Source organism: Bombina bombina, chromosome 4 (genome assembly GCF_027579735.1).
Source record: "Bombina bombina isolate aBomBom1 chromosome 4, aBomBom1.pri, whole genome shotgun sequence".
NCBI lineage: Eukaryota > Metazoa > Chordata > Amphibia > Anura > Bombinatoridae > Bombina > Bombina bombina.
Window position 1 is genome coordinate 1,183,396,244 of NC_069502.1, and position 18,463 is coordinate 1,183,414,706.

Below are 18,463 nucleotides of genomic sequence, written 5' to 3' on the forward strand. Positions count from 1 at the left end.
TTGTGGGATTGGGGGGGTGGGGGTTTGTATACTGTTAGGTGGTGTTTGTTTTTTTTTTGTAGCAAAAGAGCTGTTAACTTTAGGGCAATGTCCTACAAAAGACCATTTTAAGGGCCCCCAAAAGGCCCTTTTAAGGGCCCTTGGTAGTTTATTATAGATTAGGGTATTTTTTATTTTGGGGTGTTTTTTTGTTTTTTTAAAAGGGTATTAGAATAGGAATATTTTTTATTGTTCTATATAATTTCATTTGTTGTTTTTTGTAATGTTAGGTTTTAGTGTAAGGCAGCATAGGTTTTATTTGACAGGTAAGTTTGTATTTATTTTAACTAGGTAGTTAGTAAATAGTTAATAACTATTTACTAACTAGTCTACCTAGTTAAAATAAATACAAACTTACCTGTGAAATAAAAAAACATAAATTATGCTTACCTGATCATTTCCATCGTGGGAAGGAGAGTCCACGGCTTCATCCATTACTTATGGGAATTAAGAACCTGGCCACCAGGAGGAGGCAAAGACAACCCAGCCAAAGTCTTAAATACCTCCCCCACTCCCCTCACCCCCCAGTCATTCTGCCGAGGGAACAAGGAACAGCAGGAGAAATATCAGGGTTAAAATGGTGCCAGAAGAAAATATTAAATTTAGGGCCGCCCACCGGAGATACGGGCAGGAGCCATGGACTCTCCTCCCCACGATGGAAATGAAATTATCAGGTAAGCATAATTTATGTTTTCCATCTAAAGGGGAGGAGAGTCCACGGCTTCATTCATTACTTATGGGAAACATATACCCAAGCTCTAGAGGACACTGAATGAAACCGGGAGTGTAAAGGCGGACCCTTAAACTGAGGGCACCACACCCTGTAGAACCTTTCTCCCAAAAACAGCTTCCGCAGAAGCAAAGACGTCGAATTTGTAAAACTTTGTGAAAGTATGCAAGGAGGACCAGGTAGCCTCCTTACAAATCTGCTCCATAGAAGCATAATTTTTGAAGGACCAAGATGAAGCCACTGCTCTAGTGGAATGAGCCTTAATCCTCTGAGGGGGCTTGTGTCCCGCTGTCTCATAGGTGAGGCATATCAAGCTACTCAGCCAAAAAGACAAAGATGTAGCAGAGGAGTGCTGACCCCTGCGCTTCCCTGAATAGACTACAAAAAAGAGAGTTAGATTGTCTGAAATCCTTAGTCTCCTGAAGATAGAACTTCAAGGCACGAACCACATCCAGATTATGAAGTAGCCTCTCCTTCAAAGAAGAGGGACTAGGACACAAAGAAGGAACAACTATTTCCTTATTGATGTTGCGGTCAGACACCACCTTGGGAAGAAATCCCAAGCCAGTGCAAAGAACAGCCTTATCCGCGTGGAACACCAGATAAGGGGGCTCATGTTGCAAGGCCGCCAGTTTGGACACTCTGCGGGCTGATGCAATAGCTAACAGGAACAGAACCTTCCAAGACAGGATCTTTATGTCAAGAGAATGCATAGAGGCCGAATTATCAAATGTCTGCCGTACCTGATCCGACAGTGCGGATCAGGTCTGATAGACATCGCTGAATGCATAGAGCAATACTCTCTCCATATTCAGCATTGCAACGTCGCCCCCTGCAGACTCGCAGCCAATAGGCTGCCAGCAGGGAGGTGTCAATCAACCCAATCGTACTCGATCGGGTTGAATTGTGGCGATTCCTGTCCGCCTCATCAGAGCAGGCGGACAGGGTTCGCTGCTCCATAACTTGTGTTTCTGGGAGTCTGAAGACTCGCCAGAAAAACGGCCCTCAAGCTCGGAGCTTGATAAACGGGCCTCAGTGGCTCAAACAGAGCCCTCGGTAAAAACGTTAAAAACCAAATTCAAGCTCCACGGGGGAGAAGACTGCCTAAACACAGGCCTGACTCTAGACAGGGCCTGAACAAAGGATTGAATGTCAGGGAGCTCAGCGAGCTTCCTATGCAACAACACTGATAGAGCCGAGATCTGTCCCTTCAAGGCACTAGCAGCAAGATCCTTCTCCAAACCCTCTTGGAGAAAAGACAAAATACTGGATACCTTCACCTTGTTCCAAGGATATCCATGTCTCTCACACCAGGACAAGTAAACTCTCCATACCTTATGGTAGATGCGTCGAGTGACTGGTTTCCTCGCCTGAACTAGAGTATCAATCACGGTTTTAGAAAAACCTCTCTTGGCTAAGACTAAGCGTTCAATCTCCATGCAGTCAGCCTCAGAGAATCTAGATTCTGATGTTGGAAAGGACCCTGCTCCAGCAGGTCCCTGTGACAGGGTAACCTCCACTGCAGAGAGGATGACATTTCCACCAGATCCGCAAACCACATCCTCTGTGGTCATGAAGGAGCAATCAGAATGGACGACGCTCTCTTCTTCTCTTCTGCTTTATGCATGCCACTATACGAGGTAGCAGTGGTAATGGAGGAAAAATGTACACTAGACTGAACTCCCAGGGTTCCGCCAACACATCTATCAGCTCCGCTTGGGTGTCCCTCGACCTCGATCCGTATCGGGGATGTTTGCAATTTAATCGGGACGCCATGAAATCAATCTCTGGTATCCCCCATCTGAGACAAATCTCTGAAAACACCTCGGAGTGAAGAGACCATTCTCAAAGATGAAATGTTTGCCTGCTGAGAAAATACGGTTCCCAGTTGTCTACTCCAGGGATGTGGATAGCTGAGAGCAAACAGCCGTGGGTCTCTGCCCACTCCAGTATCCGAGACACCTCCCTCATTGCTAGGGAGCTCCTCGTAACCCCCAGGTGATTGATGTATGCCACAGAGGTAATGTTGTCTGTCTGGATCCTGATGAAGTTGCATTCCCCCAGACAGGACCACACCTTCAGAGAGTTTTATATCACTCGCAGTTCCAGGATATTTATCTGAAGAAGAGACTCCAGCCGAGACCATTTCCCCTGTGCCATCCTGGCACCCCAAACAGCTCCCCATCCCGTCAGACTCGTGTCCGTGGTCACAATTTCCCAGGACAGTTTTAAGAAGACTGTCCCCATGGACAACTGGACCGGACGGATCCACCAAGAGAGGGAAGACAGAGTCCGTGTATCCATGGATATCAGCTGTGACAGATCGGAATGATCGCCATTCCACTGCCTCAACATGCACAGTTGAAGAGGTCTGAGATGAAATCTTGCAAATGGATAACGTCTATGCTGGAGACCATGAGCCCAATCACCTCCATACACTGAGCCACTGAGGGACTCCTTAAGGACTGAAGGGCAAGACAGGCGGACGCAATCTTCCTGCATTGCTGAACTGTGAGGAATATCGTCATGGACACAGAGTCTAGTATCGTGCCCAGAAACTCCACCCTGGTGCTGGGAACCAGGGAGCTCTTTCCAGAGTTGATCTTCCAACCGTGAGATTGAAGTAACAGAAGCAGAGCCCTTGAGTTGACTTCTGCCAGATGAAAGGACGGCACCTGAACCAGAATGTCGTCCAGGTAGGGCACCACCGCAATACTCCTGGATCTGGCCACAGCAAGCAGTGCCCCCAGAGCCTTCATGAAGACTCTCGGAGCCATCGCCATACCGAAGGGAAGGGCCACAAATTGAAAATGTGGGTCCAGAAACGCAAATCTGAGAAACTTGAAGTGGTCCCTGTGAATTGGAACATGCAGGTAGGCATCCTTCAAGTCTATTGTGGTCATGAACTGACCCTCTTGAACTAGAGGCAAAATGGACCTGATTGTTTACATTTTGAATGATGGAACGGACAGGAACTTGTTTAAACACTTTAAATCCAGAATCGGATGGAACGTGACCTCCTTCTTTGGAACCACGAACAGATTTGAATAGTACCCTAGACCCCTTTCTGCCTGGGGTACTGGTATGATAACGCCTAGAGATGATAGATCCCTCACACACTCTAGGAAGGCCTATCTCTTTTCCGGCCTTGAAGACAGGTTTTAAACAAGGAATCTGCCCCTGGGCGGAAGGGACCTGAACCCTATCCTCTAACCTTAGGCGACAACCTCCAGAACCCAAGGGTCCTGAACATCTTGCAAGCAGGCGTCAGAGAAAAGAGACAATTTGCCCCCTACTCGGTCCATAAACCTGTTGGGGGCCGCCCCTTCATGCCGATTTTGTTTCGGCGGGCTTCTTGTTCTGCTTAGACTTCCAAGCCTGAGCAGGCTTTCCGGCTCCCTTAGGTGGATCCGCCTTCATGGTGGGCAGCTGGCATTGGGCCTTGTCCATGCGAAAGGGACGTAAATTAGAACCCTTTTGCTTAGCCTTCTTATCCTTGGGCAGGAAGGCACCCTTGCCTCCCGTAACCATGGATATAATCAAGTCCAGGCCTGGACCGAACATAATCTTACCTTGAAAAGGCAGGGACTGTAACCTCAGCTTAGAAGTCATGTCCGCCGACCAAGATTTTAGCCACAGTGCCCTGCGTGCTAAAATGTAAAAACCTGACAATTTAGTAATCAGGCGAATAATCTGCATATTGGCGTCACAATTGAAAGAATTGGCAACCTTCAGCACCTTAATCCTTTCCTGAACTTCTTCGAAAGAGGGCTCGTCCTCAATCATCTTGCACAGAGAATCACACCAATATGATGCAGCTCCGGCAACCGTGGCAACGGCCGCTGCCGGTTGAAAAACAAACCCTGTGTGTTGAAACATTTTCCTTAACATGTTTTCCAACTTTTTATCTATGGGCTCCTTGAAAGACGAGCTATCCTCTAGAGGAATAGTCGTATGCTTAGCGAGCGTGGAGAAAGCCCCATCCACCCTGGGAATAGTTCCCCATAGCTCAAGCTAAAAAATTAGAATAAGGAGAAAAAGGTGAACCTAATCGCTCCCATTCATTCTTTATAATATTTGCCATCTTTACAGGAACCGGGAAGGTCTGGGGCACCGCCCTGTCTTCATACACCCTGTCCAGCTTAGGAATGGAAGGTTCCTCTGGAAGCTTCAACTCCGGAACCTCCAGAGTAGCAAGCACTTGCTTCAGCAAAAAGCACAAATTCTCCATTTTAAACCTATAGCCAGGCTCCTTGGATGACACAGACTCTGAACCAGAAGGAACCCCCTCCGAAGCGTTGGAGTGGGCCTCATCATCGTACCACTCCGCAGAAGTTTCCGACATAGATGAATCCTTAATCGGGCCACTCTGGAAAGCTCTACGCTTGTGCTTAGCAGAACACTGTAAAGCATGGATCACTTTAGAGACTGCCGTTTGAAGTTGGTCCGCAAAATCTCCCCTAAAGGGGTAACAGTCGGACCTTGGATGCTGCATGTGGAATAGGGGACGCAATTAGGAAACGCACCTAACGGGACACAGAGCCCTCAGAGGTGGACGGCTCAGTAGTACTAGACATTTTCTTAATTTTAGATGTCGTAGCTCTTTCAAGGCATGTGTAATACAGTTGTGCAGGCTGGTCTACCGGAACCTCACAATAAACACAGGTAAAAGACTTCAGATAAAGAGGGAGTACCCTCCAACGCATCAGAATCCTCCATAGCTTTTATCTTAATTAGCAAAATTAAGAACAGGCACCTTTATAACCACCAATGGCCGGGGCACTCACCACCTCCTCAGACCTAGACTAGAGAAACCGATTTGTCTCCTCCGTCGCCGATCCGTCCGGAAGTGAAGCCCTAACAGGACCGCCTATGCCTAAAGGAGAAAACGCACCAAAAAAAGTGTGCAAAAACTCCCGGAAATGAATCTGTCAGTTCCACCACTTTGCCAGAGCCTCATCCCACACATAAAGCAGCAATGACACAATAAAGAATATCATGTATAACCCCCCCCCTGTTCAATAATCCCCTTACCAGGAATATTAACCCTTGATTCTATAAGATAAAAGGCGCCACACTGTGGCCCTGTCTTCTGTGTAATCAATATAATAAAAAATGAAACGTTCTTACCAGAATCCACGCTGTGGAACAGGAACATGGCCCTTCAAGTGTGACAGGTCGTAGCATTGCTCCTGATATGGACTTGATAAAAGAAGCAGTCTGTGAAACTCGTCAATGCCGATTGCTGTAGGAGCTGTTAATATGAGTCAGGATGGTGTCGCAGAGGAGAGCTCTCCCTGCATCTCCAGACTCTAACTTTCACCCAGGCCCTCAACTGAAAGGCTTGTTAGGGCTACTTAAACTCCCGCCCCATAGCGAAGAGTAGTACCCTCCATAAGAGACCTCTGAAACTTTGGCACCTCTCTGCCATCCTCCTGTGATGAAAGGCATAGAATGACTGGGGGATGAGGGGAGTGGGGGAGGTATTTAAGCCTTTGGCTGGGGTGTCTTTGCCTCTTCCTGTTGGCCAGGTTCTTAATTCCCATAAGTAATGAATGAAGCCATGGACTCTCCTCCCCTTTAGATGGAAATAAAACCTAAGCTAGCTACAATATAACTATTAGTTATATTGTAGCTAGCTTAGGTTTTATTTCACAGGTACGTATGTATTTAGTTTCAAATAGGTATTATTTAGTTAATAATTGCAACTTTAGTTTAGCTCTATTTTAATTATGTTAAAGTTAGGGGGTGTTAGGGTTACGTTTAGGGTTACGGTTAGGGTTAGGTTTAGGCATTAATATAGTTTAATTTAGGTTGTTGCGATGTGGGGGGATGGCAGTTTAGGGGTTAATAGTTTTTTTTTAGTGGAAGTGATGTTGGAGGCCAGAGGTTTAGGGGTTAATACCTTTATTTAGTGGCAGTGATGTCGGGGGCGGCGGAATAGGGGTTAATAACTTTAATATAGTGGCGGCGATGTCGGGGGCGGCGGAATAGGGGTTAATAACTTTAATATAGTGGCGGCGATGTCGGGGAGCGGCGGAATAGGAGTTAATATCTTTAATAAAGTGGCAGCGATGTTGGGGTGTGGCAGAATAGGGGTTATTAACTTTAATATAGTAGCGGCGATATCTGGAGCGGCAGATTAGGGGTTAATAGCTTTATTTAGGTGGCGGCAATATCGGGGACGGCAGATTAGGGGTTAATAACTGTAGGTAGGTGGCGGCGATGTCGGGGCGGCAGATTAGGGGTGTTTAGACTCAGGGTTTATGTTAGGGTGTTAGGTTTAAACGTAACTTTTTTTTTTTTTTTTAAATATTTTTTATTGAGGTTATGCTGTTGAGTACAATAGGTGTTTGAAACCTCATAACAAAAATGACAATAATATCCAATAAACAATAATTATTCTTATACATGAAATAACAAACTAGTACAATGCTAGGTATATATTAGGAACCTCTATTTTTTGTTTTATTCTTCAATCAATTCCTCAAATGACACAGACGGCCACTTTTGGACCCGGAAAAGCAAATTAATACTTAGAGGAAGAATATCATATGAAGTGGTCACTTATGGACCCTTATATGTAGTGTAAAGGGTAGGGGACGGGGGGATTTAGAATACTCAATAACAATCAGCGGGTAAGAACCGCTTAAGTAAAGGGCGTTATTGAGTTAGTATGCATATCGTATAGGGGAAAAGATAGACTCAGTAAATTATCAGTAAGGTACTAACTGGAGATAGAGAAAGTATAGCATTAAAGGAAAGGTGCTTTAAAGTATAGAGGGGGTATAATCCTTTCTACGAGAGGCCGTCCACTAGTGGGGGCTTAATCGGCCATATTAGTAGTTTTGCCATATCTTGAGTAGGGTCATCATTCTTTCTGTTATCTGGGATTGGAGGACACACAGCCTGAACCACAGTAGTCTAGGGAATATTAACATAGTGTGCTAAAGATAATGGGTAATGCAGGAAGCAAATTTGCATAATGCTATGGGGCCTTCACTTTAGATTGACCATGTCTCCTTAGGGTGGTTGCTAAGATAGTCTCCCGTGGGTCATATAATTATATAGTGCATATAATCTCCATTTATGTGATCACATTTAATTTTTTTTAAGATAGATATATCTAACAGATTATAGGGTCAAAGCAAGCCAAGGGTGAAAGAAGGTGTAAAAATAATAGAGGTATACTGTTAGAGGGCAGTGTAGTTATGAACCTTCCTACAAATTAACGTCCACAGAATGAAACCTAAGGATTCATGAAAATATTATTACCCCATTCTAAGTAGGGCGCATCTCTCTATTTCCTCTGTCTGGTTATAGATGTCGCACAGTTAAATGCACAACCATTAGCAATGCTTAAGTTAATCATATTAAGCTTGATGTGCAGGAGAGAGAGCAGTATAGCATAAGCTTTAGGGTCCACAGATTCACAGTAGTCATGGGTCAGAGAAGGGAGTGCTAGGCTGTGATTATGCAACTAAAATAGCTATGTCTATCTTATGACTGGCCATTCTTGTGAGTTAAATATATAGGATGCTAACTATCTATAATTTGAAAACTAAAAGCAAGTAAATAATAAGATCAGTGTAAGATCTCTAGTGGGGTAAATAAATAACACAGTAATTAAAACCCCCTTTCATTGGTGGACAGTCTTAGCTTTACTGCATTATTAGATATTTGTTTGGGGGAGGGAAGTATAATGAGAATTTCCTGCAGGCATTAACCTATCTCACTTACTGGCTTATATAGAAGTTAGAAGTAAGTGCAATGTGGAATTACTGAGATACTCTAGGTATAAAATTGGCTTAAACACTGGGTATATTGACTGCTGTTCAGACAACAAAACAATAATCTACCTCTAAGAAAATTTGACGTGGCTTTCTGGCATGTAAAGAGAGCAGGACCTTACAGTACATGTAGAGGAGAACACATAGTGTACAATACGTTACCTAAACACATGGAAAAACAAAAACACAGAAACACAGAAACCCCACATATATTATTCCCATCAAATTAGATAAATTGTTAACAGGTGGGGATATAAGAGAACTTACATGGCACTACGATATGTCACAGCTTGTAGCAGTGCAACCTTGTGCGAGTGTGCTATATACATTTGGAGAATAACAATAAACACTTTGCCGTGAGGGAGCTTGTAGCACAAACACTGCATGTGATAGCAGCCTTTCAGCTAGAATGAGTGAGCAACATGTATGCATAACAAGTTAAGATGTGGAACAAATTAAAACAGTGTAATATTACCCCCTTTGAAAATTAACAATAAACAGCTTGGTATGAGGGAGTCACTAAATGTGGTAGTAAACATACGGCTAGTATGAGCACCCTGGAAGTCACTGCTCAGCCTATTCCAGATGCAGTAGGCTGAGCTCCCTCTTGCAGAATGTGACAGTATGATGGCGATTGCATTATGAGGCACCAGGATTTCCATCTAAATGTCAAGCGCAACTGGCAAAAAGTATCGCAGGAAAGCAGGTTTAGATTAGCTGGCTCCACACAACTTGCAGTGTCCTGCCATCTAGTAGCGGCTAGGCGAGAACGGAAAGCAGTCCACCTCCCTTTTCCAGCACAATTCTGTGTGCTAGCGCTCCACACTTTGAATGCGCTTGTCGAGAGGCTGGCCGCCTCGGCTGTCTTGTAAAGCAGTGAGGGCTTCTGATGGATCGGCATCCGCAACAGACCAAGGATAGGTTCTATCACATTAGTAGAATTAGCATAGTCGCTCTTTAGTGTAGGTAAAATGTGCACTTCACTCTCCCAGTGGGACGGCAGTGAGCAATATTGATCTTTACTTGCCTTGGTGCAAGGAGTACTCAGAGTTGGCTGCAGTTCCGAGCTCTGTGTCAAATATTCATCATAGTACGCCATCTTGGGAGTTTCTTTAGATTCGATCTCCACATGGTCTCTGAGGATACCCTTGAGATCACAGAAGTTATTTTGCAACTTTGCATCTAGCTCTATGAGGAGTGTTTTCAGCTCTGCATAATAATCCCCAGCCATTATGGAAATTGCACCAAGGTTTCAAAACTCCAGTAGTGTTAGCGTCGCTCTAACCCGGCTGATCGGGGGGGGGGGTGTTAGGAGTTCACAAATAGGCCGCAGGCTTTAGTCCAAGCGGGCTCAAACAGTTCCTTGCGTTCAAAAGAGTTGCAGACCTGCTAAATCAGCGCTATCAAATTGTGACGGAATATCACACTCTTAGGATAAAATCAGGCCAAATATCTTAACAAAAAAAGCTTATTTTTAGTATATGCTTTAAGGAGCTACATTAGGTGCGACCTCTCCTGATCGTTGCGTAGCCACGCCCCCCTAAACGTAACTTTTATTTTCCCCATAGACATCAATGAGGCTGTGTTACAGAGCTTTTCATTCCGCGATCGCAGGTGTTAGGCTTTTTTCTGACCCGCTCTCCCCATTAATGTCTATGGGGGAATGTGCACGAGCACGTCAAAACAGCGCTTGTATTTTGTGCGGTATGGAGCTCAATGCAACCATATCTCACGCACAAGCCGGCTGTTTGAAAACTTGTAATGGCTGCACTATAGGGGGTTAAATAACGCAAGTTGCATTCAGTAATTTCCCTAAAGTGTGCATAACTCGTAATCTAGCTGAATGTTATCATAAGTGTAACTGTACCTTTAAAGGAATTTTTGATGTATTTTGTGCAACTTTTTTGTCTTGAGTAACAGTTAACCAGAGCTCTAAACTCACGCACGTTAAATTTGATTGTGCTCAAGCAGAGTTTACTTTCAACTAGTAATTTGCGCACAATTTCCGTCATGAGCAAAGAGTCTCAAAACACCCCTTATCGCTCACCCTCTCCACTTAGCGCTCTCCACTCGTAATATAGCCCGTGTTCAGCTGGTTCCTAGCATTGCATTGCTGCTCTTTCAACAAAAACGAATTAAGAAAATATGATAATAGAAGTAAATTGGGAAATTGTTTAAAATGGTAAGCAATTTCAGAATCATGAAAGCAATATGTTGGGTTTCATGTTCCTTTAATTCAGTAATGAAAACTGGGCCAACGTGTTGTTTTTTTTCTATTTTAGTGTTGCATTAGTGAGGTGCTTTTTTTGAAACATTTGTTACCTATAAAATTGACATCCCAGATCAGATTCATAGCAGCTACAGTATATGTCTAAGGGCCTGCTTATATATCATTCATAAGATCAGATGTAAAAACCCTTACTGACTTTCACAGGGGCTGCCATAGGGATTGTACTAAATTAGGGACTCTCCCTGTGAGTTGTGAGATGCCTCCCAAAGTGAGTAATAACTTTGCTGGACAGAATTTAGCAGGGAGCAGGGGCACACTTTAAAAATTAAATAATGCAGCCAATAGAGATCAGACTACTGTTTCAGTGCACAGTATCTTACAATGACCTCTGCTTTCACATGCATATATAGTTTTTTATTAGAGTAATAAGTGTTTTGCATATTTGGATACAATCTTGCCATCTTCAGCTTGAGAGATAAAACAGCGAGCTCTGCAGAAGGAAATGTCTAGAGAATATGCCAGAACTTTCAGCTACACCCATAGAAAGCTCCTGCAGCACACTAGCAAAGGTAGGGACACTCATTTTACATACACTTTGAATATAGTACTTATAAGTACAAATTTCACAGCCTTTTGCATGTGCAGTGAAATCCTATTACTGTGTGGCTTAAATATCAATTTTAGTTTTTTCCAGAACCTTTTTTAATAGCATTTAACAATATGAGCTTTTATTGCATCTTTTTATTTTGCTATTCCATTTATTCATTTCATAATTTTTTTTTTAAATTACAATTTATTTGTGAGCACAACTGTAATGTGTGTATCTCCTTCTCATACTTAAAAGCAGGGAACACCCTTTGCAAGACACACTGTTCTCAAGATCTGAACTGCCCTTAGACAATTCCACAAGGTGCTCGATAGTACTGGTGAGATTTTCTAGAAAATCTAACAAGCCCACAGAACTTTAGATAATCAATCCCCAAGTAAGAGAACAAATCTGATGCATTGACAGTGAAATCTCCATCATGTCAGCAGTATGCCTATATTGGACCTCATTTAAAAATTATTAGCCCCTGTTAAATCCAATTTTCCAGAATTATGACAAAATGAGATGTCAGATGAGATCCATGACACCTTCAAGTTCTGTTGGCAGCTGTACTGCCAACTGTGTGTAGGAACTTAAAAGGAAGGAGGTGGTAAAAGCAATAGAGCCTGGTTGACGCACTTACACAACAACCAGGCAGCTAAATACAATGGGGAAGCAAACAGGGAATTGCATTTGTAGTAACAGCAGTACAGGGACGTGCAGTCAGTGGAAGCAGTTGAGGCAGTGCTTCACCTGTCATTATGGGCAACAGAATTAAAAAATAAATAAAAATAAATATATATCAATGGAGAGGGGCAGTGACTAGGACTGCCTCTCTCCTTTCAGCATCATTTTGTAGCTAGGGGCTACAAGGGCCAGTGCCACTCACTGGTAATTCTAATCTCAGCAGCGCTCTATTAACCCCCAACTGAGGCCACTCTAATAGCAGCCTCTTGAAGGGGGCCACTACCCGGTCATGTTCCTTTTTCACGACAGTGATTGACAGCACCAGGAACGTGACCGGAGTGGAGGTTGGGTGTGTGTGGGGGGGTCACGGGGGGATTGGGTGCGGTCATGGGGGGGTCGGGGAATGGTCGCGGGGGGAAATCGCTGGGAAATGAAAATAACTGAGTAGGTTTTTATGTCACATTAAAAAAAAAATAACTTCTATGCTGGTTCTGGGACTTTGATGGAAGGGGGTGGTGAGGAGTGTGATTGCGAGGAATGAATATGACTGACTGTGAGTAGGTTGTGAGTAGATTGTTATGCCCCAGTAATACATTGCAGTACTGATTCACTAAATAATTGACAGAATTGTAGGCTTATGTGAATCAATTACAATATATAACAGAAAACTGTAGAGTTATTAAACCTGGAGAGTATGGGGACAACTCTTAATAAATTCTCCCTAGTACATTATTTGCATATATATTCAATATACATTTGTGGGGTTGTGTGTCTCTGCTTAACTCACAATATTGTTTGGTACTTTAATACTGGTATAGGCTCTGGTAAAGGCTGGTGCATCCTATTTAATGAAGGGGTTCTGACATACTGTATAATTATTCTATGGGTAAGGCACACTTGATATTAAAGGGTCTACATTGTCCAATTTAGTCTTTTTTTTTTAATAAAGTATGTGTACTTTATATGTAAATTGTTAAGTGTGTGTGTTTATATATACCATTTCTGAGGAAGACTTAAATTGTAGAGGATAGAGCCTCCCTAAAATGACCAGAAATAAGAAAATAATATAATATCCAATGTAACTAGTCATTTTATTTATTTTGTATTTAAAACTATGTGTATATATGTGTGTGTATATATGTATGTATGTATGTGTGAGTGTGTATATGCTTATGTATATGTGCATGTAAGTATGTGTGTTTATGTATACATTTATGAGTGTTTGTGTATTTGTGTGTAATGTCTAATGTATAAGTTTCTGAGTGTGACTGTGTGTATGTATCAGTTTCTGAGTGTGTGTGTATATGTGTGTGACTATGTGTGTGGGTGTGAGTGTGTGTGGGTGTATGTGTGCTTTAAGTTTGTGTGTGGGTGTGTTGTGTGAGTTTTTATGTATTTGTGTGTATGTGTGTGTGTTTGAGTGCAAGTGTGTATGTATGTGTGTGTATGTGTGAGTGTGTTTGTAAGTATGTGTGTGACTGTGTGAATATGTGTGTATGAATGCTGGAAGCGTGTGTGTATTTGTGTCTGAGTGTATGTATGTAACTGGTTATCCATTTCTGAGGAAGACTGGAATCTCAGAGCAGAGAAACTCCCCATCCTGACCAGAGATAAGATATAAAAGATACAGGTAATATGTCACATTATAGATCACAAGTGACATCAGTGCCAACCCAAATGCCTGCAAAACAAAAGGGAACTGCGAGATGTTCATCTGCTAACTACAGCTGCAAATATTATGCAAATGTATCTTGTCACAAAAAAGGCAGAAAGCAAGTTTAAAGGGAAGTAAAGTCATAATTAGACATTCATGATTTAGGCAGAGCATACAATTTTAAACAACTTTCTAATTTAATTATATTATTTAATTTGCTTCCTTCTCTTATTATCATTTGCTGAAAAGTTTGTCTAGGTAAACTAAGCAGCAGCAAAGAACCTCGGTTCTAGCTTCTGATTGGTTTGTGCATATATATATATACCGATTATCATTGGCTCACCCGTGTACAGTGAGAAACCAGTAGTGCATTGCTGCTCCTTCCACAAATGATACAAAGAGAATGAAGGAAATTAGATAATAGAAGTAAATTGCAAAGTTGTTTAAAAATGTATGTTCTACCTAAATCATGAAAGACAATGTTTGGGTTTCATATCTCTTTAAGACGTCACTCATGGACACACAGTTAATAAAAAGTACTTTTACCTGACCACTACTTTTGTCATAGTTCTAAACTTCTGAATATTGCTAATTTTGTGTGTACATTGTATGTGCGTGTACGTTTGTATGCGTGTGTTTGTGTGTACATTGTATGTGCGTGTATGTTTGTATGCGTGTGTTTGTGTGTACATTGTATGTGCGTGTACGTTTGTATGCGTGTGTTTGTGTGTACATTGTATGTGCGTGTACTTTTGTATGCGTGTGTTTGTGTGTACATTGTATGTGCGTGTACGTTTGTATGCGTGTGTTTGTGTGTACATTGTATGTGCATGTACGTTTGTATGCGTGTGCTTGTGTGTACATTGTATGTGCGTGTACGTTTGTATGCGTGTGTTTGTGTGTACATTGTATGTGCGTGTACGTTTGTATGCGTGTGTACATTGTATGTGTGTGTACGTTTGTATGCGTGTGTTTGTATGTACATTGTATGTGCATGTACGTTTGTATGCGTGTGTTTGTGTGTACACATGCATACATTGTATGTGCGTGTACGTTTGTATGCGTGTGTTTGTGCGTACATTGTATGTGCGTTTACGTTTGTATACGTGTGTTTGTGCGTACATTGTATGTGCGTGTACATTTGTATGCGTGTTTGTGCGTACATTGTATGTGCGTGTACGTTTGTATGCGTGTGTTTGTGCGTACATTGTATGTGCATGTACGTTTGTATGTGTGTGTTTGTGCGTACATTGTATGTGCTTGTACGTTTGTATGCGTGTGTTTGTGCATACATTGTATGTGCGTGTACGTTTGTATGCGTGTGTTTCTGTCTACATTGTATGTGCGTGTATGTTTGTATGCGTGTGTACATTGTATGTGCGTGTATGTTTGTATGCGTGTGTTTGTGTGTACATTGTATGTGCGTGTACGTTTGTATGCTTGTGTTTGTGTGTATATTGTATGTGCGTATACGTTTGTATGCTTGTGTTTGTGTGTACATTGTATGTGCGTGTACGTTTTTATGCGTGTGTTTGTGTGTTTATGTCGGTATGTGTGTGATTGTGTATATTTTTATAGGGCTGGTCTTCCATTTTTCCAGGACTGTTTTTTATTCCCAGCCTGACCCTGCCCATGCACCATTGGCACCCCAAACATTATGTTTGGCTCCTTAATTTTGGGGTCGTACACCCACTGAGCACTATATTCCTGCTTGCTTCCTCACCTCACAAGGAACTGCTGTGAGATGGGTCTAGCTGCGCCGCTGCAAGGAGTAAGGAAGTGCTGTCTCTAGTGCATTACTGTCCTCTGTATTGTAGTGCAGGCTTTTGAAACCAGCCTAATAACTTCAAGTTCTCACTGCAACAGTGCAGCCCCTGACCTTTTTCACAGCAATTCCTGGGTAAATGTGAAAAACAACTGTTGAGGTCAGTCGTGTCTGCTAAGGGTGTATTGGCTTATATACGTAGTTTTGCTTGCTGTGTATTAACAAAAGTCCATATCATAAATAGTTTATAAATCTGTAGAATTGACTTCTTTACATTTGAATTTGTTCAGTATAAGATTGTGTGTGTGTCTGTGTTTATGTGAGTGTATCTGTGTGAAAGTGTGTCCGTGTATGTTTATATGTGTATTTCTGTGTTTGGGGGAAAAAAGAAAATTACATACTCTAATTTATTAAAGCATGTTATTTTAAAACTCTGCACTACTATGTGTTTAACCCCACGCAAAGAGGTCAAACACATAGTAGAAGTACTCACACAACAGTGCTGGTTCTGAGTGGAAGCTGACACCGATACAATCATCAGCACTAGAGGCATGGTTCAGCTGTGTAACTAGCGCTGCTGATTGTATAAGTGGCAGTTTCCACTCAGGATCAGTAGTGCAGTACTTCTACTATGTATTTAACCCATTTGTGAGGGTTAAACACATAGAGGTGCAGGTCACTTGTCTTAAAACTACATGCTCTAAAGAAAAATAATATGTAGTTTTTCAACTATATTGACCCTTTAATTTCTAAATACGGTGAATATATATGTATATATGTGTGTTTCTCTGGGGTATCATATAAAGTGCCTCACCAGCCTCTGACCTCACTGCACATCACTGTAGGATACTACTATTGGGCCCATGTGCTTTTGCGGTCCATATTTTCCCACCCCTGTCTGATGTAGACTAACTTGAAGGTACTGCATTGTTTTACAGGTAGCAAGGCTAGAATCAAGTGATGATAAAACCAGATTATTGTATTTTTAAAGCCAGAAAAGTAAACAATCCTCAAATTTCCCCTAGAAATAGAACATAGTGATTCTTTAATGCATTAAAGTGACACATATCAAAACTAAACTTTCATAATTTAGATAGAGCATGCATTATCTTTTTAAATGCCACGGTACTATTATAAGAATGTGCAGAATATTGTTATATGCACACTTTCTGAGGCACCAGCTCCTACTGAGCATGTGCAAGAGTACACAGTATATACACATGTGCAATTTGTTATTGGCTGATAACTGTCCACAAATTCATTCTAATTACTAGTGGGAATTCAACTCCTGGCCACCAGGAGGAGGCAAAGAACACCCCAGCAGAGCTGTTAAAGGATTACTTTCTGTTATAATTTTTAAGCTAAACAACTAACATATTAAAGTTAATAAACATTAATTAAAACCTACTGACCTATATTTTCTCCAAAACAAAGTTTCATAACGTTCTAAAAGTTATATCTTTTATTCGCCGATGATGTCACGTTATCCGGCCCACTATTTTCAGCACTGCATGTTCAAAATACTTAAACCAATAACTTTGTGTTTAAAGCGCCATTTTGAAACCTAGGTATTGTAAACGGATTGGTATAGAGCAAAGGATACCCACGGAGTGGGTTTGGAAAACAATTAAATTTGCAGACAAGATTTCTGATATACGGTAGAGATATGTTAATGAAATGCTATTGATAAAAAGCGTATTTGGGGTAGTTAGTTAGTAACAGGCATAGAAAATATTTACTTACAGTGGCCCTTTAAGTATCACTCCTACCTCCCATAAGTCTTTAGTCATTCAGCCGAAGGAATATGGAAAGAGAAGATGACACAAGGGTATAGAGGTGCTTAGGTGTATACAAAAAAAGCTGTCTTAAATCATATTAAGGATGGGTGGACTCTCCATGCCAGGAAAGAAAATAATTTTTCAGGTAAGCATACATTTTGTTTTCTTTCCAATGGCATGGAGAGTCCACAAATCCATTCTAATTACTAGTGGGAACCAATACCTAAGCTAGAGGACACAGAATGGAAGGGCAGGAGAACAAGACAGGCGGACCTAAGCAGAAGGCACCACCTCTTGAAGAACTTTCCTCCCAAAAGAAGCCTGAGCCGATGCAAAAGTATAAAATTTGTAGAATTTGGAAAGGTATGCAACGAGGACCAAGTGGCCGCCTTTCAGATTTGTTCCACAGAAGCGTATATTTTGAAGGCCCAAGAAGAAGAGACAGCCCTAGTGGATTGAGCCGTAATTCTCTCAGGAGGCTGTTGTCCAGCTGTCTCATAAGCTAACCGGATAACCCTTCTCAACCAAAGAGAAAGAGTAGAAGAAGTGGCCTTCTCACCCTTATGTTTACCAGAGAAAACAACAAACAGGGCAGTATATTGCCGAAAATTTTTAGTTGATTGTAGATAACATTTTAGAGCACGCACAACATCCAGGTTATGCAACAGGCGTTCCTTCTGAGAAGAAGGATTAGGACAAAACAAAGGAACAACAATTTCCTGATTGATGTTGCGATCCAACATTACCTTGGGAAGAAATTCCAACTTAGTACGAAGGACCGCCTTATCTGCATGAAAAATAAGGTAAGGGGAATCACACTGCAGAGCCGAAAGCTCGGAAACTCTGAAAGCAGAAGAAATAGCAAGGAGAAACAACATTTTCCAAGATAACAACTTAATATCAACCAAATGCATAGGCTCAAACGGAGCCTGCTGCAGAACTTATGCCAGACGTTTATGCAAAAGAATAGACAGTGCAGAGATCTGACCCTTCAGAGTACTGACTGACAAACCTTTCTCCAGGCCATCCTGGAGAAAAAACAAAATGTGGGAAACCCTCACCTGACTCCAAGAGAAACCCTTCGATTCACACCAATAAAGGTATTTATGGCATACCTTATGGTAAATTTTGCAAGTAACTAGTTTACAAGCCTAAAGCATGGTATTAATGACCTTCTCAGAAAAACAATGCCTAGACAAGACTA